This window comes from Anser brachyrhynchus (genome assembly GCF_964034855.1).
Source record: "Anser brachyrhynchus genome assembly, chromosome: 2".
NCBI classification, from domain to species: domain Eukaryota; kingdom Metazoa; phylum Chordata; class Aves; order Anseriformes; family Anatidae; genus Anser; species Anser brachyrhynchus.
In genome coordinates this window covers 17759374-17786992 of record NC_137695.1, presented here as the reverse complement: position 1 = coordinate 17786992, position 27619 = coordinate 17759374, and the positions used below count along the sequence as shown (strand labels likewise).

Sequence of the window (27619 nt, the reverse complement as noted above, 5' to 3'; positions counted from 1 at the left end):
TGGCCTGCTCAGATCACAGCATGCTGTGTACCCTTGAATGATACCTTAATCCATGATAAAGACAGACAGCTCACTTTTCCAAAATCAAAACCATATCCATCAATGGTAACCCCTTTCCAACGCGGCACAGGCTACTACTGCTTGGAAATAGGTAGTCTGGAACAGCTTGACATAGGCAGAGCTGGATGGCTACAGATGGATAAGATAAAACCATTCAGCTACCTAATAAATAAATTTGAAAGATATTCTAAGATGATACAAATTCAAGTAGTAACTTGATCTATTATCCCAGAGGGATGTTTGCTCCACCTTTCAGTCGCTGGATCCTGATTTATGGTACACATTTCTAGGTTTTATTTTTTAAGAAAGAAAACGTTTAAAATATAGCTGGTTGACCTATAGCTCTCTGCCCAGCTAGCTTCATGCTGCTTAAATTAATACAACTTGTCCAAAAATGTAGTTGAATGGATAGGTTTTTAAGTCAGCAAGGATTCAGTTTAGGTAACTAAATGTTATTCCTACATGGTAAAATACCAGTAGAAGTAAAGTCAATAAACTCTAAAGGCAAATACACTAAAGAATTCTTATGCATCATGATTTTCCTCTTGCCATCGAGGGAAAAGATTGTATTTTATACAGGAACTGAGATGTTTCCCTTTCTGTAGTCCTGTGTGGATTTAACTAAAGCAGCAACTAAGAGAAACAAGACGTTTCATAAAGAAAGCCTTGTTGATAATTATAGAGTGGTTGTAAGCCTACGTTCATAGCCTTTATTTTTCTTGTTCAGAACTTTATTATGAATCTTTAAGTTTCAAATGACTTTTGATACTTTGCATGTGTGAGACAGGTTTTAGGTAAATAAACACGACTTATTATTTTGGGATAATACTTCAAATATATATTTTAAAGGGTGTGTTCTTTGTTTGACCACATACAACTCTTATAAATCTATAAGCTAACTGTTCTAAACCAGATTATCAGATTGTAAATACGAGAGGACAGAGCAAAAGAGAGAAATAAATGCTGTTTCTAGTGATCAGTTCTAGCTCTAGCAAATCAGCCTTACGTTAAACAGGTGCAAATTATTTATTGGTTATTCAAAGTTTTCATCATGGTCAGAGTTAGAAAAATTAATCGTAACAGCATAAAAATTTTGTGTTCATTTGTCTAATTACAGGTTATATTTATGTTTGCATAAAAGTAAGAGACTTTGACAGCTCGCTTTTGAACAATCTGCTGTGTTTTTATTTTATCTTCCATGTGTTTGATTAAGAGTAGAAATCAGTTGATGAAAATGTGAAACTTAGCTTACCAAGTTCTGTCCTTACAAAGATAAAATATCTTTTTGGCTAGGATTTTGCCTGCTGCTTTTTTAATATCTCCTGAACTCCAATGGTGTCCTTGTTATAATGTAGCCCTGCAGATGTGAACAATTTGCTAGTAGTAGTAACTTTCAAATGTAAGGCATTCATTGATCTGGAAGAAAAACTTTAATCTGTGCAACGGCTTTTCTTTACAGGTAGTGTTCTCTTTGGTAAACAATTTACATTAAACAATATATTCTGCTGAACAGCAAGCATACGACTCATGCAAGCCTGTACTCTGTGTTATATATCATAGAGTTTGAAGCACTTTGTGTGCTGGGGAATTATTTTCATGAAGCATTGCTTCAGAAGGCTGCGTACCTCAGAACAGCATGTTTTGAAACTTCTGAAGGCTTAACAAAAGACCCTCAATCCACCAGAAGGGTGTGAGCTGACCATAACAGCTTGCAGCGCTGCTACTTATAGCATTTGATGGATATCCAGGTATAAGCTTCACAGATTTTTCTCTGCTGCAATCTTTTACCTTTTTTTTTTTCCTCTCCAGAACTAGTAGCAAAATTAATCAGCCCAGTCCTAGAGTTCATATTTAAAAATTTTAAATTTCAGAGAACCAGGCCTTAAGCAGTATTCCTTCTGTTTTGCACTAGTAGTATCTCCATTTGCATATGATACCGTGTATTTTTCTGATTTACTGCTTTAGTCAAGGAAGGAGAAAAACATTCAAAGCATGTTGTAAGTTATAACAAATAACGTTACTAATTTTTGACATGCTGAAAAGCCAAGAACCCATAGTCTGTCTGGTTCAGATTTGCTCTGTCCCAAGGTGATATGCTGCTCCTTATTCATGCTTTATTTGGGATTCCAGACATTTAAACTATGTCATTCTGCTAGTGTATACAATGCATTTATTTTATTAGGCATAGTTGCTTTGTTATTTAATGCCACCCAGCATTTTCAAGGTGGCTTAGACTATAAGCAAAAGGGCAGTGTCAACTACTAACATCTACAACTTAAAACAGACCCGATACAGTAAAGGGAAAAACATTAATCATCAGATGCTTGAGTACCAGCAGTGAAAGTTGCCCTTGCATGGTAAGACAAATCCAACAGGCAGTCATCTCTTTGTTTCAGTCTCACCTCTTGGTAAGCCTCGAGCAGCAGGTAGCCTTCTGATAGCTTTGCACAGAGGAAAGTGGTAGCAGAGCACCTCTGGAAGGGTGGCTCATGCCCAAACCAAGTGATGTTGCCCTACCACAGAAGATCTGCCAGCAGGAGGCAGACCCCTGGAAGCAACTTATATTGTGCTGCCCAAGGAAGGGGAGCTATGAGTGGCATCAGGAGTGGAGGCTCACAGGGCCACAGCTAAAACTGGTCTCATTTTATATTTGCAGCTGCACTGTCTGTGCATTGAAGGGACATTTTGTATGGCTTAAGGCGATGCTGAAGGGAAGGCAGAGATGGTGAGGATGTGGGTGTGTTAGCAGTCTCCTCTGAGTCTGTGTTAATGTTTTCTGCCTGTCACTTGCTTCATATACAATATATTTCAACGTGAAGAGCCTAGCTAGAGTAAATTGTTCCACAAAGAAGAAAGCAAAGCTTTTCACCATCTAATCAATATTTCCTTAAGACGTGCCAATGTTTACTGAGCACAAGTATGGTCTTTCTGCTATAAATCATGTCATTTCTGACCCTAAACCTTCCCTGCCCAGATGGCCTCTCTTCTGATGAGTGACGTTTAGGACTGGAATATTTGCATTTAGGACAGGGACACTGTGTGTGCTACAAAGCACATACTTGGGTGCTGTGCAGATAGTAATTGCTGAGTTACTCATGATGATAATTCTTGGGAAATTCAGAATGCCTCAGTACATATGACAGACTCCTGGATTTTGACCAAGAGGGTATTATTTATAATAAACATCAGTATTTTTGCCATCCACTGCAGCTAACTACTATCTTGGAGGAAGATTAGTTTGTGCACTTGTGTTGCACACAGACATATACAAAGTCTAGCTTTCTCTTGAAAAAGCTTGATGTTTTGGTAACTAACTAAATGAATAAACATACAATCTTTCAGGAGCTGGCAGAACAGCATCTAGTTCTGGTTACCCTCTTTGTTTCCCTCCACCCTCTGGCTCTCACCATAATTGAAGACAACTGCTCTGGCCACTCAGCTCAGCATCTGCAAGATGAAGTTATACATCTCAGAATTAAGGTCTCCAGACATGGCACCCAGTTGCCAGCACATTTCTTACTCTCTGGTATGCTTTGGGCCTCAGCTTTGGCCTCAGAGCTGTCTACTTGTCTCTGAGACTGCTGCTGATGCTCTTCTAGCCATGGTGAATAGCTCTGGATTCCTGTGATGCTCTCTATAATATGCAGAGGAAAAAGAACGGGGAATGTTGTGAGAGACAATTATATGGAGGTAACAGTAAGCTCATTTTACTTGCAAACTCATCCAGAGCAATCCGATTATTCTCAGAGCTTACGCCCCACATTTTTCTGTGACATAGATGTGAACTGAAGAGCACTCTCTGCCATTGTGCCCTGGTTCAGAGTACCTGTTATTTCTGTAGCAACAGCAATTGATATTTTATTTTATTTTATTTTATTTTATTTTATTTTATTTTATTTTATTTTATTTTAGTGGAACAGTATTACCAGAAAATTGTTAACATTTGCATGGAGAAGGTTAACTCTTTTAAGTGGCTTCATGCCATTAAGTAGGAATGTAACCACTCCAGTATAGCAGTTTGTCCATGGAGAGGAAAAATAGCCCTTCAAAACCCTGGCACCAGTTCCACATTAGAGCTAAATTACTGTAGCAGATTGAAATGACAAGACTCACATTTTTAAATGAGCATGTAAATGAGGCATGTGCCCAGATTGGCATGGGACAGGAATCCTAATTTGCACATACGCCTTGGGATTTGCGCACACACACAAAAGCAATTAAAAAATAATCTGGCAGAGCATATATAATACAAGGCTGAAGGGCTGAGTTTAATATTCTTACACCAGGGGTGTGTGAGAAGACCTAAGCAGCCTTTAAATATTCAGTGTTTTATTTAATAGGCAGCACCAGGACAGCTGAGGACAGCTGATCACAAATAACCAAGGAAGCCTGTTGCAGCATCTCCACTCTGATTACTTCATATACTCAAAACTTCAGTAATTGGCCAAGTTGAAAACTTTTTTTTTTTTTTTAAGGTGAAATCCATATATTTCTCAATGAAAAGGAGGGGTTTTATTAGTTCAGTAACATCAGTCTGTCTGACATCATTATATTTTATTGTTATAGCTTCTGACTTCCAAATATGATTGCACAGTGAAATAATCATATGTGTGATTTAGTAGAAAGCTGTGAATGGAGGACTAGAGCTTCATCAATCTGTGTACGAGCACAGATGAAGTGACTGACCCCGATCCAGAGGCCTTCCAGTTGTGCTCTGTTGCTGCTCAAGCCCAAATTACGTATCATATTTTTGCCTTTTTTTCTTCTGTTTTGTGGAAAGCTGCACTGTGCTGTCAGTTATGCTCTCTGTGCGTGTGCAGATACTCACTTCCAACCCAATCACTGGCAGTGTTACAGTGCACCAAATAATCACTTTTTTAAAAGTTGGTTTTAAAGATGATTTAAAAAAAAAAAAAAAACACACATAAAAAGAGTCATGGGGTGGCTTTTCCAATAACATCTTGAACTTGTAATTCTGCAATGCTGTCTCTGAGCCATTAATGAGATCCATATTGCAGGGATGGCCTTGAAGTAATGGAGGAAGGAAAAAGCAGCTGTATTTGCTATCCAGTGGCTCTGTGTTTTTCATTATGGTCACTCTTATTTTTGTTATGGGGTATATTTTCTGGAGCAAACAAGCTCCCTCGGGCTGTTTTGTGGCAGAACAGGTCGAGTGCCAGGTCCTGGCTCTCCGCAGGATGCAGGCCGTGGTGCTGCAACCTGCCAAGCGAAGCACCCAAGTGCCTCTGAAGGCAGCAGCACTTTCTGTGGGTGAAAGGCCTGGCACAAGCATTTCACTAAATGACTGTGAGCATATAACCAAAAAAGCAACCCAACCAGCAAGATACTGCCAGAGCTAGCCTAACGATCCAAGTGTTTTACATAGCTGACAACTAGGACAGGTTTATCCTCTCTGAGTGACACATTGGAATAATATTAGCTAACTGTCTGTAGCCTGGTTGGGGCGTCTCCTTCCAGACACATAATTGTTACCGTCACCTCTCATGCTGTATGGTATGCAAAACTGATGCCTGTGAGTTTTGCCCAAGTGCTTTTTAAGAGCACGGGAGGCAGACAGCCTTGAATTCTGAACAAACAGTGATGGCTCAGTTAATAACGGGCTGAAAAGTGCAAAATTAAAGCATGTGTTAGAGCACGTGCATTAGCTGGATAGTTTTTCAACAAGCTGTCAGTCAGTATGAGTAAGAAAAGTAGAGCTACCATGGTAGACACAAAGATTGCACTTAAATAACTAAAGCTCATCTTTGATCCATTTTGCAGGGCTGGACTCACTGTGCTCTCTCCTTGCTTCATGCAACCAGGGACTGTTTGTAGCCACTGTGGTGGAGCAGGGGCTGGAGCTCAGATGGAAGAAGAGAGCCCCAAAGGAGGGTTTAATCCTAGTCAGCTCTCTGTAGTGCGCAGACAAATCCTTGCCCTAATGAAAGACTACAAAACTGGAGCAGAATTTATTAGACACTGGCTACGTTTTAAAAAAGATCAAAACAATATAGGCACATCGCTGCTTGATTTTTGGCTCTCTGGTAGCTAATTTCTCCCAACCCAAATCTGCACATTTGTAATGCAAAATGTTTTACTTCACATTAAAGTGAGAGTGTTTATTTATGCAGTTTCATTTCCAATAAAAGCTACGCTTTACAGTGCATTATACAGAATGACAGCGGTGCACTGAATTACAAGGTCACGCTATAGATCATACTCACTTTGCCAAACACCCAGTGAGGAATTTTGAAGTAAGCCGTAGTAAGGGGCTGAGCAGCAAGCAGAGCCAGAAACAATACAGGTTAGAAAAATGTTTGTTTTATTTAGTGAAAGAAGAAAGAGTTTGACTTATTAGGGAGGCTTTTCCTACCGTATTCGTTCTGGGTCCAGGTCCTGGAAAGAACGTTTGGGATGGAACTTCCTGTAGCTGACCCTAATCTGTCCTCAGAGCCTCATGCATCTTCCTCTAAACCGAGGAATATTGGGTGTGTTTGAAGATCTAACTAGCCGTTTATGCTCTGCACCGTTACGTTACCAGACCTGCCTTTTTCCATAATGTGTGCGAGGCTACACGTCTGGTGGAAGGCGAGCAAGTGTCATCATCTGCACGTAGATGAGGTGTGTGCTACCGTGCATCTGAACGCTGTGGGTCTAGATAGTAAGAGTGCCTCCTTCCAGATGTTTTCCAAGGTCGTTTGTCTTCCAGAGGAAACATTTGCCCCAGGTCAGAGAGGGTGACTGAGGTAACACTGCAAAATGCAGCCACTGAGTGTGTTTATGCATTTGCTGTGCATGGAAAACAATTCGGAGACAACTTTTTGGGATGTGTAGAAAGCCAAAAGGCGCTGAAGCCAGCATGGTGAATAACTTCTGAGTGCAGTTCTCAGCCCCTGTTTCAAATGTGGGGCAGGAGAAACAGCACTAATGACAAAAGCGTAGAGCCACAAGAGGAATTATTGTCACACTGGCACAAAACCCAAGATCAAAGTAAGATTTCAGCATCAAATGGGCTGTTCTTGAGATGCGAGTGGTGAGCTGAGCCTAAAGATCTGAGGTGTCTACAGTAAACTGGACTCTCAACAGACTCAAAGCTGCTGCTTTTTTATTTCAACGCTTGTGGTATTCCTCAGCCTACACAGCTGGATATTATTATGGGAATATAGCTAATTTGATGGGTCTTACTGCCTAGGGGTTGCACTTTGGAAAGCATAGAGCTGGTGGTGCCAGCTTAGAAATCTCCCTTTTGACTTGGGTTCTACCAGGTTATTCTCTACAGAATAGAAAAATTGACAACAGAATAAGGAGCATCTTTGGTGCAGTCTGATGGTTTTTTTGATGCAGAGAAAGCACAGGAAAATCAAAAATGAACAGCAGAAGACATCTCCAAGCCTCTCACTAACCAGTGACTTTGGCAGAACTGCCTGATCCTTCATACCTACTATTTAGGGCCTTTTTAGCAGCGGTTCAATGGAGGTTCAATGTGCTGTTGCCTCTCTGTCTAAAAAGCAATTGCATCCCCCTGACTGGTTCTGACTGGTAAATGTTTTTACAACGTAAGATTGATTTGTGCAGTGCCCTGGGTCTATTGTCCCAGCGTTTCCAGCACAAATCTCTGCTCTGAATTCTGTTGCTGGATCAGCTGTGGGACTGAGTACCTGCACTTAATGCAAGTGTTCCTGATGCATTTTTCTGAATGTTGTCATCATCTTCAGATGAATTGAGGTCAATCAAGGGTGAAAACTGGAAAACTGGGGTAGGGACCACTAGAACAGAGTATTAAAGGCTTGGTAATGGAAGTCCAGGACAGTAGAGAAGTGATAGGAGTGGATTTCTCTGTGTGAGTCCAAAAAGGAGCTGAACGGCTTCTGCGGTTGACCCAGAGTAAGGCTGACTCTTCCTCACTGAACTTCAGTGAATCAAAACAAAAGCAATATCAGTGGCCTGACACAAGTTCTCCATCGCCCTTTCTTGTTATTGTAGCTCTTTGCATAGGCTGCACACCATGTCTGTGCAGTTCTGAACACAGTGGGGTCTCCAGCATGTCACACCAGGTCAATCCCTCTTTCTCTAACCAATACATATCTCCACTCCTCCTGCAGCTGCAGTGGTTGCCTTCTGTCCAAAGTCCTTCAGTCTTATCATAGAGGAGGGTGGTGTTTTCCACATAGTTTCAGGGGACTTTGCAGTGCCACAGCTTTTGTGTTGAGCATCACTGCCAACATTCTGGTCCAGACTCTAATGGCAGCTCATCATTGAATCTGTCGTGCTGGTTGCTTTCCTTGTTCCAGACCGCTGGATGACTTAGGACAGCAATATCAGGTCCGATAAGTCACACCTTTACTGGTTTAGCCCAGTCAAGCCCTGGGAGAGCGTCACTGTGCCCAGCGAGATGTTTACATGTAATAGCATTTACAGCTCAACACTCTGAAAACATAATCCATGCTGTCTGGCAACACAAAAAAATCTAATAAGAAAGGGTAACTACTGTGCAGAACTGGAGTCTTGGATCCGTTCTGCTGTATTTTTCTCCAGGGCCAGATAATCAGGCTGTGACATTGCTCACAGGCAGTGCCCAGCTGTACTGAGCACCAGTGCTGAGCTGCCTATTAATACGTGACACGTACAGATTAATAGCAGTGTTATGAGCAGCTGGATGCTAATCTGATCTCAAAAGCAGTTGAAAAGTTATTGTGAGCACCTCAGCATGCACCAAGCAGTGGCTGAAGTTACTGCTTCACTGGGGGCTGTGCTCTTGCACAACGTGTAAAGCACTGGCACTGGGGGACATCAGCCTGTGTACTGGTTGGAGATGGGTGGCTTTCGCTAGAAGCTCCTGTCATCGCATTTTGAGGAAGACTTTCTCTGGACAGATTCATGTTTGTGTCCCAGTGGTTACTTCTGGAAATTAATTAACTCCTCAGTAAGTGAGGAAAAGGTAGATCTGACTGCAGCAGGATAGACTGCATTTATCGAGTTCTTTAATTAAAGCTCTTACTGGTTTCATGCTTTTTTGGTGTCAGAGTAGATTTTTACATTGAATGACAGGAGAAGGGGGAAAAAGAGGAAATGTTTATTTAATTCATTCTATAGAATGTAATGACAAGAGATTGTTTCCATACGTACTGTTTTTCTTGACCTTTTAACATTTGGAAATGTCAGGAAATACCATTACTGTAGGTCTATCCAGCTTTAATGCTACAATAACTTTATAGCTATTCACAAGGGAAATTATTATACATTGCCTGAAACAGTGAAGGTGTATGCAAGCATACACACAGATCTCTTTTTCTCCCTCCCTGCCAAATAGATCTCTGTGGCTGCATGCAGTCTCAGTTAAAAAGGCAACTTTTGCGTCCCTGTAATTCTGAGTTTGCTTTCAGACCTGCTGGATTTACTGAGACAGCAAAGAAAAATTTTTCTGTGAAGTTTAAAGAAACTTCAAATATTGTAAAATGTACTTCAACTTCCTTTGATATGGCAATGTCCAAAATCACATAGGTTTCTCAAATATAAATATTAAGCTTGGTGTTTTTTTTGTTGTTGTTCTGTTTTGTTTCTGAGGGGGCCTGTTGAGATTCAGAGAGGTTCAGAAGAAGGCACTGTGACCCATGCACATCACCTACCCTTTAAAACTGAGGAATAGGTTCCAATCCTGACTTTGACGCTTGAATTGCAAAAGCCCTGGAGGGTTTTGCCATGTAAGTAATGCACTTCCCAGCCCCAGCACACATCCGTGTCTTGTCATGGAGCAGAACTCCGCGAGGCAGAGCTGGGGAGATCCTCGTTACCTTGGACAGCACCAGGCCAGCCTGGGACCTATGCGTGTGGTGACACCTCCGGCCCCACTGCCCATGGCTGAAAGCAAAGCAAAACAAAAACAGGGCAACACACACATTGCTTCAGGGATTCTGGCCTAGAAGAAGTCAGACCTTTAGTAATTTCAGAGGGATGGGGTTTTTGTCCTCGGTTTAGGAAGAAAAGAACCCAACAGGTGGTGTGAATGAATCTTTCTCCTGAGAATTTCAGCTGGGAATTTCAAATACAAAAGAAGAGAAACTGAAACCAGAGAACACACTTGAGCATATTTTTTAAAGTACTGTAAAGGATTAAAATTAATATTGAGAATAGACATAATGATTGCATGCTTTACAGAAGCCAACCACTTAAATGTTAGGAAAATATCCTTAAGGTTATCATTAATTTTACACCGTCTGCCCAGAAATATCCTGGACCTTCTATTTGCTGATGAAAGAAGCTCTTCTGGGTTCAGGAGAGTCACAGTCAGCTGTGGATGTGGTCAATTTTACTTATCATGTATGCAATTAAAATGAGCAGTCCCCCAAGTCTCCAACTAGAAATGCCCTCCAAAATTGTAATCCAAACTAATGATATGGTACTTTTGTTATCACTTCACAGGCTTAACTGCATTTTTATACAAAATAATTTTGAAGTACAACGCATGAGTTCTAATTGTCAGGTGAAATGTATTACTTTGAAGAAGTTTGGAAACAAGAACTGTGAAAACTGGCTACCCTAGAACATCAACAAATCTCTTCTATTGGCTGAGATCAAGCTCACAGCTGAAGTTTGTATGGGTTCTTCCAAAGAATATAAGAAGAAGATTTATACTTTGACAAAATTTAGATTTATTTGGTCTTTTAATTACATATATTATATGCATGTGTTTCTGTGAGTATAATCTCATTCACGCAGGGTAATCTGACTATACTGTCAAAGTCTTCCTTTCTTATTAATTTTTATGATATCAGTATTACTAAATGTTAGCTTCCAGATGTACTGAGCAAGGGTCTGTATTTAAGTGTTTCAATCATAATTTGCTAAATATTCTTGAAAACCACGGATAGTATTCAAAACATTGAACAGTAATGGATTATCCTGATAATGACTTAAACTGCTTTATTTCTCATTCATTACATCAGTTAGGAAAAATCTAAATTAATTTTAGAAAGTGTCATCATTAAAAAATTTCAAAGGGGGTCTTCGGGTTTACACACACGTAGACATGCACTTATACCTGTATATATGTTCCTATGTGTCTTTACAGACACACACAAACACACATGATTCAGCTTTATGCTTGGTCCCAGCCTAGAAGAAATTCCCGGTACTCGTGGATAGCCAGTTTTCACAGAATTATTTTCCAAAATTTTGCAAAGTTGTAAACTATACCTGACAATTTAGACTGGTATAGTCATGCTGTCTTTAGGTTTATGGAATTCGTGTACTTTATTGGTTCGGCTCCCCAATGATTTATGGACTTTAATTATAAACTCAGACACTGTTATATGTGTGAATACTAATAGACATGCTTCACTTATAGGTACAAGTTGCTCCTAAATTATTACATGTGATTTCTGGCAGTATGCATTGTCTTTCTGACACCCTTCCCATCTACGTATTAAAAAGAATTTTCCATTTCTTTTTTTAATCTGCTAGATTTCTGATGAACATAATTAAACACAAAAATGGTCTTTGATGCACCTGACATTTAGTATGTCAACCTAGTGGTGAGCTACTTCAAGACAAGATTTTGCACAGGTTTTTCTGGACTGTTTTGTATCCATGAAGGATAGAAGATTTATTGGCCCAGGTTTTTACTGCTAGTGCCTGAAACAGAAACACAGCTTCAGTGCTGCAGCCTGTTCAGAGCCCCCGGCTGCAAGGACTGGAGCGATTCCTAGGGTGGGACACAGGCAGGACAAACAGACTGCTGCAAGAAGACCTATGAACTAATTGCCAGACAGATGTCTGGTATTCCTTGTAAGAGAAATTAAAAGCTGGAATAACCCTCTGGAGCTATCCAAAGTTGGGTCTTTTATAACATGAGCCAGCCAACCGGACCACTGGGCTACAGACAAGGGGAAGGGAGGCACAGAAGACAACATTGCCTTCTCCTCACTTCTGGGAGCAGGTTCATGAACCTTATCTTCCACATCTGCCTGTGCTACCCTGCAAACTGCCAGGAATTGCAGTGGATGTTTAATCACAAAAGTGACACCATGCTTGCTTTGTTCAAATCAAGGGGTTTGTTTTGCCTTTTCAATGTGCCAAATTGAATGCCTGCTTAGACAAAAGTGTGCTCAGATCTACCAGCCCATTTGCACAACCTTGTTAATTGGTTTCTGTAAAATTGTGCCTGATTAAGAGCCTTGCAGTTACATTGATTTAATTGCATACAACTATTCCATATTAAACAGCAGGTATATGGGTCAAATTATCCAAGTGAAGTAGCAATAGCCTTGAAAAGGTCACAAAAGCTAATACCTTTGAGCAGCTGTGGCCTTGCTTTTGCGAAAACATCAACGAAGTCTCAGCCAGCTACAGTGGTGAGTACTGGAAGTCAATAATACAAACTGAGATATCACTCATGAAATGCGAGGCTTACTCCCTCCTTGCCTACATTCCCTGTGCTAGTGGAAAAGGCAAACACCGCCTCTTCGGCAGAAGATTTTGTCAAGAGCTGAACGGTCTTCAGGCAGGAGTGGTAGGTGCTAAAAGGGAAAAATGTGCATGATTTGATGCATATAGATTAGCAAAGAGCACAGTGTTGAAAATTCCTGGCTGTGGGTCAGTTCAGCGTAACATTTGGACAACGTTTCCCTGAACTGAAGTATCTTAGTCTGGAAATCCAAACTGGTGATAACAATTAGTTGTTCCCTTTGCTTCTGCCCTTAATTAGGAATCTATGGGGAGAGGCAGGGGGGAAGCAAATGAAAAACAATCAATCATCTTCAAGCCTGTCAGAGGGTGAAGGTCAACTTGGATTTAAGATGTGGCTTATACTTGATTCTTATTTGATCTGCGCCACCACACACCCCTCATACTTTAATACATCCTGGCAGTCAGAAGCTCCAGGGCTGCATTCTCCCATTCCTTGCCAGACAGCGGCCGGGTGGCTTGCTGCAGAAGGCTGTAAGGAACTGAGAAAGACAAGAGGTCATCAGTGACCACTAAAGGATCAAAGATGGGGAAGTTGGGTGGTTTCATACAGCGAATCTCCTGTGGTAAATGATTTTATATTGCTCAAAGTCCAACTCTGGTGCAGTCCATTTTTACTGCTTTTCTAAATACCCTGACTTGTTCAGAAATGCAGTAAAAAGCTCTCGTCCCAGCCCATTCAACTTAAAAAATGGAAAACAAAATCCTCTTAATCCCTGCTTGGATCAGCCTGCACAATGAAGTAGCCAAACTGGTAGTCACAGTATTGCTATGGTGCTCAGGCTGCTGCGATTCCTACACCTTCTCTCTCTCAGATCACCAGTGGGATCAGTCATTCTCTATTAGGCTGGAAAAGCCCAGAAAATAAGAACAATAAAAATGTTAAATGTGCTGTGGAATTTCATTCCACTTCTATAATGAGCTTAGCAAACCCTAAAGCAGAGAATACATAATTTCAAACAGATTTTTAAATAGCTTTTGTGTCAGCAATCTTGGAAGAGGAGCAGGGCCAGCTGATGATATTTTTCAGGAGTAGAAGCGGCGGCTCTCTGTGGCTGATCCCGCAAGGTGCTGGCTGCCCTGGCTTCTCCTGCGACCACCTGGAGCCGGTGATCTGCAGATCTGCACCTTGTGGGATGGGGACCTGTCAGGGGGTGGAAATGGAGCACAAGGGTGCTCCTGCTGTCACCTACTGAGGAGTGGTGGCAACTGAAGGACCCCTGGTAATCAGGCACGGGGACAGCCAGCTGGACCTTGTGAGGAACTGACCTCTTTTTACTGGAGAAAGATGCTGCTGTAATTATAGTTTCAATATATCCTCCAACGTGTTAAGCTTCATTCAGTGCCCTCCTTAACAGATCTCTGCTTTGAAGCAGAAGAGGAGAAAAAAAAAGCTTCTCTATCATGGGACTTTTTTGGGCACCTTAAACAATAGTTATAAGGTAGAGCAGGAGGATTGCAACCCAACACCATCACATCTCTCCAAAGTCTTTCTCTCTGTTCTTAATCTCATTTCGCTGTTAACTGCTCAACAGAGCAATAAGAAAAGGATTTGAAGCATCCCATCAAGCCAGCACAGATTTTTAGCACAGGCCAGTCCAATTAGACTATTATGGGTGGCCAAAATAAGATCACCATGCTCTTGATAAGTCAAATAAATAAAGTCCGAGATGGTCATGTTGTAGTGAGCTATTTGAAGCTGAAAGCAAGAAATTTTCAAGTCTCAGTTTCTGTCTAGAAAAACAGACAACACTGAAAGGCTCTGCTGGTCTTGATTTAAAAAAAGTAGAGCTGGAAACGAAACAGATGAAACCATTAGTTTATTTCACTTGAAAGCTTCTGCTTTGAGGAGAGCTATGCCATATTGTTCTGTACAAGGACACCAGATTAATCGCCTTTTCTCTCCTTCACCTTTTATAGTGATGCTGCACAAATGGTATCAAGCTGACGGAGAAAATTATAAATATACTGTGGCTGCAATTTAGCAGCATTAATCACACAAATTTAGTAGTTTTAGATGGTAGTAGGTCATCCATTAGCTGAGAAGTTGACAGTTGTAGCATAGAAGCCCGAGTTCAGGCCTCATCTTCCCCTTTCAGGTCATCTATTTCTTTCTCGGCAAAAACATCTGGTCATTTCAAAACTGTAATTTTCATACACTTTAGCTAACAGTGGAATGTTGAAAAGCTGTTCTGAAAAACATAGTTCTTTCCTGTGCCAAACCAGTTGGCCTAGAGTTAGCAAATGTTGTTATAAATCTTCCCTTTGCTTTTTCAACAGCTCTAAAACTACAAAATTAAATGTTTCATAAAGGCTAGCCAGTGGATACAGGTTAGTACGTTGCAGAAGGTAAGCATGCAAAGACACCCCTTGAAGGCTGCCCCAGTCACCCCACAGAGCTCAAGCCTACAGAACCCCAAGGCTGCCTTGTGTGCAGTGATTTTGGAATTGTTCATATACAATAAAAAATGACAATATCTGCTTCAAGGAAAACAAAACAAAATCAGAAAGCCCAGACCTTAGAAGGAGGATCCTTTCGCTTTCCTTGCTTCTTCCCAAGCACAGCTCAACATAAGGTGCTGAGTGTAGTCAGAAAGAATGCAACAGAACTGCAGTCCTGCCTTCAGTCATGTGTGTGCGTGCTCTGCATCGCTATGAGCCAGTGGAGGTCTTTCTCACTGCTTGTTCTCCAAATCTTGCCCCAGCCTTGTGTATAGAGTCATAAATAGTAGGCTGAGAGATTTCTCCCACATGCCTTGCTTATTTGCCAAAACGAAAAAAGGAAAAACAGTGACACAGTGTTTACCAACCCAAAATAATTAGCAGTATGAAGTGAAAAATTTGGAAGTGATAAAATGATTTCTTTCCAAGATAAATTTCATACTGTGAAAACTGAGGACATCAGAAGTGTGCCAGCTGGTGCACTGGTTCATCCCACCAAACTACAACCCAAAAGCCTGGGGATGGTGAACCCAACTTCTTGTTCCACTGGTCCCACCACATTGGTCCTATGACATGTGGCAAGGGCATGCTGCATACAGACCTGCTTTGGTCAGAAACCCTGTTCTGAGTGAGGCATAGGGATGTAAACTCCCATCTCCCCTCCCCATACAAGTCCCCTGGTTTCTGCTCTGGAGGCCAACACAGGCAAGGTACCATGCCCTATGCTGTGAACAGTGCATGGATCTGCAGGCCAATCAATGGTGATTTAAAAAAAAAAACACATCAGGGTGTAGGATGACCCATTCAAGAGGAGACAGTGTTTCTGGTTTGCTGAAAAGTCTAGAACTACTGAAAATTCAGGTCTGAGCCAAAACTTTTTTTTTTTTAATTACTGTTCTAGTTTTGTGGTCCTGACGAGGACAGCAAAAGGAATGGGAGGATGGAACACTCTCCACCACTGACTCCTCACATGCTAATGCTGCTCATCAGGAGCAGCAAGAAAGCAAGAAGAAAACAATGACTGCACGGGATGCTTTTTCAGAGCCATGATAATATTTCTGGTTGGAGGGAGGCAGTTAGAAGAGCCCAGCAGGGTGTAGTACTGATTTAACACGTGAAGGAGGAAAGCTCAAGTTGCTCGTCTGCGTGGCAAATCCCAAACAAGGACCTGGCTGCCAGGAGCACTGGGGTTCACTCACTCTCATTTTGGTTGTCTGTCACTAGAGCTGTTCTGCTTTGTGTAAGGATTAACCAGAGCAAAGATGAAACCCCAGCCACTGAGCTACAAGCTGTGTCTGTCCATGGGCATGTTCAGAACAGGCACTAGCCAACAAGCAGCTTTTCTCTTGCTCTGTAGAAGGAGGCAAAGACTTAAAAACCCTTCACCTGAGAAAGAGCAGGAACTTGAAAGCATGTCTTTCCCAGTCTGGGTGAACAGCCTCAAAGCTGGCGTTCTGGACTTGCAGACTCACTTTTTTTTCTGATTCTACATAAAAATGTGAAATAGCCATTTTTTCATTCTGAGGAAGACATTTGTAGAACTCCCCAAAGTAATACAGGCTGGGAACCTGAGCAGGAGCCTTTGCGGCCACAAAAAACAGGAGCTGGTCATGCATTATGTTAGGAAAAAGAACCATACAGAAAAGTTACTTTTAGCCAGTTCTGCCCACCCTTAGTGTGGAGCCTGGTAGCCCAGTATGTTAGCTAATAGCCAGGGATGCTCAGCATATAATGAGATCAGCCTTGAAGTTAGAGTACAGCACAGCCACAGAGATTGCCTGTTTCTTAACCCTGATATTATGATTTGCTGCCTTAGAGCTCTCAAGCAGGCAAATAACACCTGCCCTGGGAGGAGAGACCGAGAATTACAAGCACAGAAAGGTGTGAAGGCAGGCTGCTGGCTGGGTGAGCTTCCAGCCTCACGTTTCAGCAGGGCCCATGCGGAAAAACGCTTCTTATTTCCAAGTCCTTTAGCCAGTCATGGTAAAATCGCAGACTAGCTCGTGAGCCAATGCCTCCTGTCATTTGCTGTCCAGGAATGTGGAAGCACATTTATTTTCTAATGGAAATGAATTGAGCAATGATGCTTGCCTGCCTCCAGAGCAGGATTCTTAATACACTGGTAATGAGATGGGAGAAGGACTTGTTATCCCTCACTTTTTCTCTGTCTAAGTCTTTGAAGCTCTTATGGCAATACAAACCAGTGTAAAATGATACTGCTGGCATGGTGGTGTTATATAGAAAAACTACAGAGGTAGAGGGTGACTGTGCAAGCTGTAAATTAGGTGGGAATGAGATTTTGTTTAACAACATTTTCAGATTTTAGAAACAGACTAGAAGAGGGGCAGGTATTTTATAAGACACCTGTGTCTGCCCAGTGGCATACTCCAGTCCTGCCACTCTGCAGTAGCAGGTGTTCAAAGCAGTAGCAAAGTTATTTCAATACCTCAAGGAGATCTGACTTTGTTTTTAGCTTGTGATAAATTTAATTCCCCCATACCTGAACTAGTCGCCCTGCTCTTTCTCACTGTTGAGCCTTCTACCTGGGCTTGTTTAGCTACAGCATATTGACCTTGCAGCTGATGGCTATTTTGTAAGAAAAAAGTGTCCTCCAGCTTTTTCCCCTCATTTCTACTTCAGCCAGCAATAGCCACCAAGGCTCCCTTCCTCTTCCACACATCAGTCTCTCACAGTTTAAGTTTCTGTGTGCTCTGTAGCCAGAGAAGCCACACCGAATTTTTAGAAGCTGTATTTGGGAGGCATGGTCTTTCCTCCCACCCTCTCCAGCGGCCGTGGCTGGCGTCCCGTTGGTGCTGGGCTGCGCGGCAGGCGCAGAGCGCTGCGTTAGTCCCGTTCGTGCTGGGAGTGGGTTTCCTGGCCGCCGCTCGGGGCTGGCGATCCCGCAGGCTGTGGTGGCGGCAGCCAAGGAGCAAAAATTTAGAAAGCTACTTAACAAAGAGATTGCACATGTGCTGCTCGACCTGAGGAATGAACAATTACTTTCCTGACTGGTCTAAAAGGGGGCTGCTTTATTTCAGTATCAGAAAAGAGATTCTGGCTTTCTCCCCAGCCACGGGCAGAGCAATTCTTCATTAGTGACGCTGCGTGGAGACTTGTATCAGCCTCAGAGCAAGCTCGGCTACTTCATCTCCTTGAGTGCGTCCTGGTTCATTGTCATTTTCTGCCAGCCTGGTCACCTGGGGAAGGTGGGCCCGTGGGCTGCGAGGCAGGGGCTTTATCCCTATTCTACATCAATGACTCTTCTGTTTGGTCCTCCACGCAGTACAAAACAAAACTATCCCCAAGCAAAACAAAAAATCTGTGAAACTCGAGGTGAGGAGGGAATTTTAAAGCTTCCACTTTAAGGTGTGCTGCTGCTTCTCCCCTTTTGGCTTTCTCAGCAGCTAAGGGCAACATCTCATGTAGAGCAGGACACGGGGGTGAAGGGGCTTCACATCCCAGGCAGGCCTTAGCATGAGCTCTGGGTCCCCACTCCCTTTTTTATCTGGCACATTCTTCCCCTCTGGACCCCTTGCAGCAGAGACCATCTCTCATAGGGCTAATGCTCTCTAGTGGGGGTTGTTTATGGCCAAAGCTTTAAAAGGTACATGAAACATGTCAGTGCTATGGGGCCCATGGTGACTGGCAAACCATTTGGAGCAATATTCTCTCTGCAAAGGGAAATAGTACAGAAAGAGCAGAGAAAGGGTTGGAAGGAGAAGGGGAAGAGACAGAGGAAGTCTTACATTCAGAAAGCACTGGAGCCCTTGCAACGAGCTCATATTGCTTACACGGCATTCTGCGCAAACTGTTTATGAATGCCCAAGGTTTAAATTATGGTGGTGTCAGCAGCCATTAAAGTTTGCTGCACTGGAAGTATTTTATCCTTGTCGAAATCCGCCTCCTGCTCTTGAAAGAATTTCAGAAATAAAAATGAAAGCTAAGTTTTCTTTTAGCTTTATCCTCTCACCATCCCCATCTCCATAAGGCAATGATGATGATGATGATAATAATAATAGTAATAATAATTAGGATGTCCTGTCAGACACTGCTTGGAGTGACTGTATGAAAGAAGAAAAATTGATCACTCCCTCAGCAGTTGCACTAGTCTCATACAGAAGAAAGAAAGACTATACAAACATTTAGGAACAAGTAGTATTTGCACCAGGGTAACAAATACATAATGCCCCCCGCTTCCCCGCAGACATAAAGGAATAGTTAGTTATCTGTGCCAAATGGAATCAAGTCAAAACTGGAACTTTGATGTTGTTTTCTTCAGGCAGGATCACCCACCGGAGGATTTAATCGGTATTTGAGCCTTACTGGGGGGGCCTGAAGGGCTCACCCTGCTGCACAGTGATTTTATTGGGCCAGCATAGTGGGATCAGTGTTGCTCAGGTCTTAATTTTATCCCGCGCCAAACTGCCTGGGGCAGGAAACTTCAGGTCTGGTCTCATGCAGTTTCCGAAAGTCAGAACTCGATTTGCCATCTGGGGCTACTCCCAAATTATATAGGAGTGCAGCTGGACTTGGAGCCCCTTTGTACAGGGAACACACAGATGCTTTCAGTACTGGCTCTCAAGTACCTGCCCTCTCCCATTTGCAAAATGTCAGCAACGCTACGTTTCGGTTGACTCGTCTCCCCTCTGTAGAGCTCAAAAGCAAGTGTTCATCTCATCTTGGGTTTCCACATGTAGCAAACAAGACTCTCAGAAAATAAACATTTGTAATTATCCTCAGCCACCACTGGATGTCAGTGATTGCTGGACTTTAGCAGTGTTTTTGGACAGAAAAATTAAAAGGCTGAGTTTTCAGAAGAGCCTGAGTTGCGTACAGGACCAGGACCAGGCAGTACGAGTGCAAGTGGATGGTTTGACAGACAAGCACAGGACCAGATGTGCTCATTTGTTTCAGGCCGTGTGTGCTTGCATTTGCACCCACCCATACTTGTACGCACTATTTTGTAAAAAATGCTTTAAAACAGAGAAGAGACTGGTGAAAAAGAGGTATACTTTTGGCTGACAGACCCAGTAGAGCTTAATTGTCTCCATTTGATCTGCTCAGCTGCAGGCTGAGGAAGGCATTTCAGAAGTTGTAATCTGAAAACAAGTCATTGACACATAGACACAAGGAACCCATCGAGGAAAATAAATAAAAAAGGACATTTGTTTTTGTTCAGGCACTCTCCAGGGCAGAATGAAGGAGAGCAGGAGGCATAACAAAACAAGTCATTAGGCATCCCCTGGTTTTTGCAGGCATTTACAGGAAAGGTAGCAAGTAGCTCATACGTGTTAGGATTGCAATCAGTGTTGATAACTCCAGACTAAGCAGATCTGTTCTTACACAGGAGTTGGTCATAGAAGCAATGCTCTCCACTGTACTGTTCTTAAAGGGCATGCTGAATGCTTCCCCTATAGATTGCTAAATCTGCAACTGAAGGAAAAGGATGCTAATGGAAACACTTGGAGAGTGATCTGTTAGCATACTAGAGCAGCCTTTACGAGTGGGGAAAAAAACTGCAGAGGCAAGCTGGGTGACAGGAGGGAGGGAAGGAAGGTTGACATGCTCAGTTTGTTCTGCTTCCACAGTTAAAATGCGAGGAATGTACACAAGCACATGAATGATAAAGTAAATAGTGACGTTGCGCTGCAGAAGGCAGTTGCAGCGAGCTGCTTCCCAGTGGCATGGGGAGTTCAGAAGAGGCTGTCAGATAGCCCCAGCGTGAGAAACAGCAAGGGGCTCTGCAGCCACTGCTGTCTGGGAGCCCATCCCCGCTGTGCCAGGGAGAGTTGTCCTCCTGCAGGGCAGAGGTTGGATGTGGGCACTGCCTGGGACACTTCTCTGGGAGGAGGGCATGCAGGCTGCCCACCTGGCCCTTGCAAGGAGCTTACAGGGCCCTCCTTCTCCCAGAGCAGCCCCCCATCTCATCTCCTGCTCCTATGGCCTTATCTCTCCCTCTAGCAAGCCGACTACACAGCACCGTTAGACAGCTCTGCTTGCTCACAGGAGATGGGGTCTAGTCCCCTCCAGCCAGCAAGGACGTTGAATTCAGGTCCTCTAGTCCCCAGCAAAGCACTCTAACCACTGTGCTAGGTGGGAGCATCAGGGTTCATACCACATTTGAAGCACAGGACTTTTGCAGGATTTTTGACTAAAGCAGCATGCATCTAGGATGCACGTATGCTCTGAGAGCAAACTGAATCTTCTGGGGATGAAAGAAGAGAAATAGTTCAAGCCCTGGGTCCCAAGTAGTTTTAGGAGTAAGGTAGGACACATGGGGGCTGAAGGGTGGAGTTAAGCACTATGAGGGTAACCTCATAATAAGGGGCCTTTCTCAAGATTGTTTTAAATTTAACTATTTAACTCTTCTTTGGCTTTAGACTTAAAAAGCTTAAAGTAGTATAGAGTATATCATAGCCATAGATAAGTAGTTTCAGTGGAAAAATACTGAAATTTTTAAAAGAAAGTATGTTTTAGGAGCTTAGATACACCTTCAGCAAATATCAAAAGAATTTCATGGCAGCTGGGTTGTTTGTCAGCAGCAGCAGATGCTGCTGATCCCAGACTACCATAAGCCTGCCTTTATAATTTCTGCCATTTGATTAGACCTGTGAGATAAATGCATAAATATACAAGAATCCATTGACAGTATTTATCTTTCCTCTGTAGAAGCTGAAGTGTGCACACCATTGACCACGACTAGCAGGACACTAAAGCAGGTACCTGAGGCCAGCTGCCGCTACGAACTAGACGGAGGGCTCCTACCACGAGTGCCAAATACAACCAAGTGTCCCTCATCCTACCTCAGCTGCCTCCAGGCATTTCAGCACAACCGGGTGCAGAAGTTTGACAGTCGTTCCTACACTACAGACGGCTGAATGCTTGCGTCAGCTTTGAGATGTGCTACATCTGGAACTATGTGCAAAGAACGAGATGAGGAAAGAAGAGAGACTGAAGGGACTTCAGCTCTTTGTAGCTCCCCTCTGGGCTGCTTTGCCCTTGAGCAGTGGCTTTGTACCATACTGCAGGTGCCAGCCGTGTCCTGGAGTGCAATGGGAAGGTTGAAGGGAAGCTGATCCTGCTCCCCTCTGTCCTTCCAGGACTGCAGACCCCCTGGAAGACGTGGCATGGTGGGATCATGCTGGTGGCCCCGAGGGGCCTGGTGCTGGGCAGGGAGTGGGCTCACTCTGGGCCCCATGTCCATTGTGCATTGAGAAGCCAGCTCAGGGGGCACCACATGGCACTGCCATCACTCGAGGGAAGGAGGCCTTGGGACACACCTCACACTCCTGCTCTAACAACAGACAACACGTTCTGTCAGACAATCATAGCTCATGCTGAAAATGCACCTAAACACCCACTACAAAGGAAGCCAATGAGTGTACCCAATGTGGGGTAAAATAAACCTTTCATAAATTGCCAGGGGCAGAGAGTAAACATTCTTTGCACAAAGCCTGTTCCTGAACATAAAGGTTTCTTTCACTCTGTTGTGAATGTATCTATCAAGGCAGTTCTCCCTTTCTAGAGCCTGATTTTCCAGCCCATAGGGGCCCACAACAGTTCAGTACCAGGCTTCAGCCAGCCTCCCTTCACACCAAGTCTTTGAAGCCACCATTTGTAAGTGCCTTCCTAAAACAAGAAACCCTTTGGATTATTTGCCATGAATCACATGCTCAAAAGGGCTTGTTTTACAACTAAAAATGATCCCTTTTCCCAGCTGTCATCATCTCACTTGTGAATCAGATTTAGCCTGACTGCCGTGGGATGCAAATGAATGTTGGGCTTGACTTCAGTGCTGGCCATGCAGAACCCTATGGCCATGAGAAAACACTGGTGCACTAATGGCCAGCCCTGTCCCACACCAGGTACTGTAAACACAGCAAAATCAGCTGGGACACGAAGATTCCCAGCCTGCCACTCACAGGGTGTGCCTGCTCTGCCTTTAAAAGATAGCTGTAACAAATGAAGCAGTTTTCCTTCCTGAGCGCATGCTTTCTGCTTTAATTTTCCTGTGTGCAGTATTTTATATTTTCACATATATCCAGAGGCACATTTTAAAAGTCCCTTGGAAAAATGACACACATACTTTATTTCAGATTCAGTAATTCTGTGTCACTCTACAAAGAAACTTCAGTACTTTATAGCAACCGTATTTCTCTGGATGCTTTTACCATTGCTATTAATAAGCCAAGAAAAGAAGAGTGAGGAAAGGTGGCAGGTGTAAAACTAAGAGGAACACATTTCAGAAGGTCTTTTTCAAACTACCAAACAAAGTTGTTATATAAATCCTACTCTTTAGGTCAAAAAAATTCAGCATGAAAAGATTTCTTCCCCTTCTTCCCCAGCATCCACCTGAATGCCCATTGCGGTAATTACTGACTCTAACCTTATGGTCAGACCCTCTGACAAAGGGAAGCAGATTAATTTTAGATCTATCTACTCTGTCCTGTCCAACAGCTCATAAAAAGTAAGGTTTCCTTTGAAAACTGTTGTGCTCCCCAGCTGCCAGGCAGCTTTAGGAGGCCAAGGAGCACCTGTACCATTTCAGCAGTGATTGAGACAGGTTTTTGGATAACCTGTTTGACTCACAACAAGAAATACACCCTAAAACGAGCCAGAGCCCCTAGGTTTAGTGTGATTCTCCACGTAAATCGCTCTCACAACTGCAGAGCCAGCCAGCATCTTCCAACCCGGGTGGCAAGGCAGGTCTCCTGCTGCGGTCTAACCCTTACAGCAGTGCTGGAGAAGCTGGAGCAGGCCTGGAGCATTCACATAGCAACTGATTTATTATCCTCTGGGCACACATGCATGACTTCCATTGCTAATAATAGACACTGCTCACACAATGAGGGAGAATAGACTCCCTAGCTAGTGCTGACATCCATTCACCTCTTGATCACTATATCCCATGTGCCCCTGTTGGTCTCCATCAGACCCTGCTTAAGTGCTTTGTAGTCATTAGGGGCTTGATTCTCCACTGCTTCTCACCTCATGCAGTCATTTGCACCTATGTAAAGTGAGTGCAAAGTGAGTTTACATCTACTTTGCACAGGTGTAAATGATTACACATCCGTAGAAGCTAAGACTCTGTACTGAGGTTGCTCTGGCCAGAAATTGCATCTCTGCTGAAGCATAAAGAATCCATACAAGGCAGGTGATACAATTACTCAGTAGGGGAGAATAATGAATGTGCTATGTCCTTTTGTTTTAGTAGGAGCTTGCCATACCTTATAGCACACAGCCATAGTTCTCAAAGGTACAATGGTAATATGTAACTTTATATTTGATTTTTTTAAAAAGCAATTATAATGTTTGCTGTTTTGTTACGGGCAATGGGAGGTGAAGCTGGGAATAAAATAGGGCTAAAAGACTTTGCTGGATTGAAAGAATTTCTAGATAACAAAGTTACTGTTAGCACACAGGTGTGTGTCACCTAATTTTGGAAAAGGACAGGTTCCTGCCTTACCTCTGCTAGTGGTACGGAAAACTGGATTTGACATTTCTTTTCAATGGGGAAAAAAAAAGTGACTGGCAGTTCTATCAGCAGCCAGTTGATTTTATAATGAAGATTAATTGGTTTGACAGAATCTGATGCTGTGTTAAATAGATGAAGAGAGCCTTTTAAAGAGAATTCCCTAAATAAGTCAGCTTAGTGCTTACAAGCAAAGTTCATGTATATTAATTCTGATCTCAGGTTTAAGAAAAAATGGAAGTGTTACTTTTTTGACCTGAGTGGTCACAACTCGGAGTCCTGTATGTAGGTTCTGTTAGGGGGAGAAATCGCTCACTGAATTTTGTGGTTTTGAGGCTAGCCTCTTTATTCACAGTGCTCATCCACAGTGTTATACAGTGTTTTTTTCACAGCACAGGATGAATTTAACAGTAAAAGGTTGGCATTATGCTCATAGTGCTCATAGTTGTTTTGTTTTGTTTTTGGTTTTAGTTTTTCACTAAACTTTAGTGGTAGACTTGCAGTGCTAGGTTAACAGTTGGACTTGATAATCTTAGAGGTTTTTTCCAACCTAAATAATTTTGTGATTTTACACTGTCCCTATTGCAGACACCCAAGTCTCACAAAATAAGACCAAGAGAGTTGTCTTTCCATATACACCTGTGTAGCTCTGCCCACGTTTCATGTGGAGGCTGCTGATGTTGAGTTTCACAAAAGGAATTAGCTCTTTCCAGGTGAAAGCAGAAGCTACATTTAACCCATGAAAACGCCTTTTATTGTCATCAATAAAATGGTGGTAGTCTAAAGAGTATATTTTAGACAAAAAGAAGTGTCGTCTACTGTAATCACATTTTAAGTAGTTATTATTAAATAACGAATTACTACATTCTTATGCAACACCCTTTTGGCAGACTATTTTCATTCTGCTATTCCAAAATGATTTTCCCATACAAGCAGCAGTGAAGATACATAAATAAAACCTTTACCCTAAGGTGTGCTTCAGTAACACAACAGATCATCTCAAAGAAAAGCTTTGTGCTGAAACCCTTCGTGTTGCTGTAGCAATTCTGTCCCTAAACTATACGTTCAGAATCTGTTAGCATCTGTTTCCCATATGAAAGGCATTTTATGATACAGAAAAGGAACTGTGAACAGTGTGCCAAGAGCCTTCGTAACTCCATGCTATATCACGTTCTGGTGACCATTGCGATGGTTTTCCATCACAAGCTCACCCAAGCTAGCTGGTGTTCTGCAGTATCTGAAAGTTTAGAAGTAATTCCTTTGTCGGGAAACAAAGTCCATCCCGATGCTGCTGACCCAGGAGGAGCGGCTCTTTCTGGACAGCTCCACTGTCAGAGGGATTCCTCCTTCACTCCTTGTCTGCCCAAAGCAAACTGCTTTTTTTTTTGTTGTTGTTGTTGGTTGTTTGTTTTAGTTAGGAAATATTCTCTTTCTTCGGGGTTTTATTGCAGCCTGGCAGACTTAGGGTTGTCTCAGGCCACCTTTAAAACCACCACACAGGGGCCGTGGCTTTTGACCTGTGCAGCAGAGCCACCCCACTAAGGAGCCGGAGGAGGTGGCTCCCTCAGGGCATGTCACCACCGTGTGAAGATGACTGCTGAGGTGGCCCAGGGTGAGCTGAGGGTTTTATTCTGCCACTTTGAAGTAGACCTATCTACCTGGCTCCACAGCTGCTCGTCAGATCTGGAGCAGAAAACAAGGCTGACCCTGCTGCAACAGTGGTCCTTGAAGGAGACATGGGGCTGCCCTTCTTCTGGACAGCCCAAGGTGAGAGCTTAGTCTTGCCTTCTTGGAATTCCCAGCTGCCCAGAATATCTGCCACACTTGGCCTTTGCTAAGCTGAGATGTGTCTGCTCTATGGCCACTTTCCTCTATTTTATTCCTTTGCAGCTTTGGCAATGAGAGGGAAGACAACTCCAGGATCCTCAGTGGCAAAGCTTTACAAGCCACCCTTGGCTCCTTGAAAAAATGCTCAGCACCAAATAGTAAGCTCCACACATTTATCTCCGCTTTTTTCTCTCTCCTAGTTTTTTTTATGTATATTTAATATACTAGTTTACTTTTTCATGCTTTTTGGCCATCGTTCATTTTTTCCCCTTTTATTATCTCCTAATCAGAAATGTCTAGCACACAAGGAGAAGACAGATGCCTGCTTCCAATATACCAACACTTGAGTGAAAAAATCCTTCTGAGATCCTAGGTCTCTAAACAGGTTTCAGCCTCTGGGAAGTGATTTCTTTGACTGGAAAGCTCCCATGGCATGTCACTTATAATGGTGCCTTTCCCTGCTCTCTGCAAACCAGTTGCCTACAAATCATTTTGCTCACCTGTGCCACATAGTTATAAAGAATTTTCACAGGCAGGGATTGTAAGACATGGTTTCCTGGCACTTACTCGGCTATTAGGCATAATGAAATCCAAACTGTTTATTAGCTCATCCACTATCTCGGCCATCCAGAAATCTAGCTCAAATTCCAGATGTCCAATTTGCAAACCCAACTTTCCCAACTGTTGGATGAATGCATGTTTCCCTGTCACTGTCTCCATTTGAGACCAATTAGTTGGTTCACTTTTGGACAGTCTGTCCCTTACTGTTTTTAGTATGTCTGTTCTATTAATGGTTATCCTTGAGGCAGTGTCCACTTTTTCCATGCATTTCCCAGATACTGGCAGTGGGTTCATAGCCATTCTCCTTCTGTTGTTCTACTGTGAGGATCTAAACAAAAACCTCAGGCCTCATTTGTGTATCTCTGGCCTTTGCTGACATGATGTAGTGTCCTTGCAATGGTCAGACTGAGGAAAGGGGTTTTTTACTAGGCTCTTGTGGTGTTTTGTTCTGGCCCAGCCTCCTATTATAAAAAGTTGACATTTTATAGTGAACGTTCTCACTGTACCAGCACTTAACTGAACTACTTTCTTCAGGTTTTTTGCATTATAGCCAACTTCACTTGTTTTACAAACCAAATCTATCACTTTTTAATTGTTCAAAAATGCCACAGACCAGACTAGAGTCACCTTTTCCATTTGACATATCTGTGCTTATGGGGCTCGTGGCAATTAATGTCCATCTTTCTTGCTAGCAGCTGCTTCCTTTCCCGGTTGGCTGTTGCAGAGAAAAACTCAAATTGTGGGGCATATTCCCCAGGCCCTTGGGGTGTCTGATTTCTTTTTGCTGATCTGGAC

General features: G+C 42.8%; 1 long non-coding RNA gene across 2 annotated transcripts in view; it reads left to right on the top strand.

Moving 5' to 3' along the window:
- The first annotated feature begins 246 nt into the window (after positions 1–246).
- LOC308191181 overlaps positions 247–27619 on the top strand; it is a 45639-nt gene continuing 18266 nt past the window's right edge. The window contains exons 1-2 of one of the 2 annotated variants that reach the window (XR_013947772.1): positions 247–26203; positions 26327–26421. This is a non-coding gene — a long non-coding RNA (uncharacterized lncRNA). Of the gene's footprint in view, positions 26422–27619 lie in introns of both variants that reach the window. The other variant, XR_013947773.1, reaches the window with a different exon arrangement.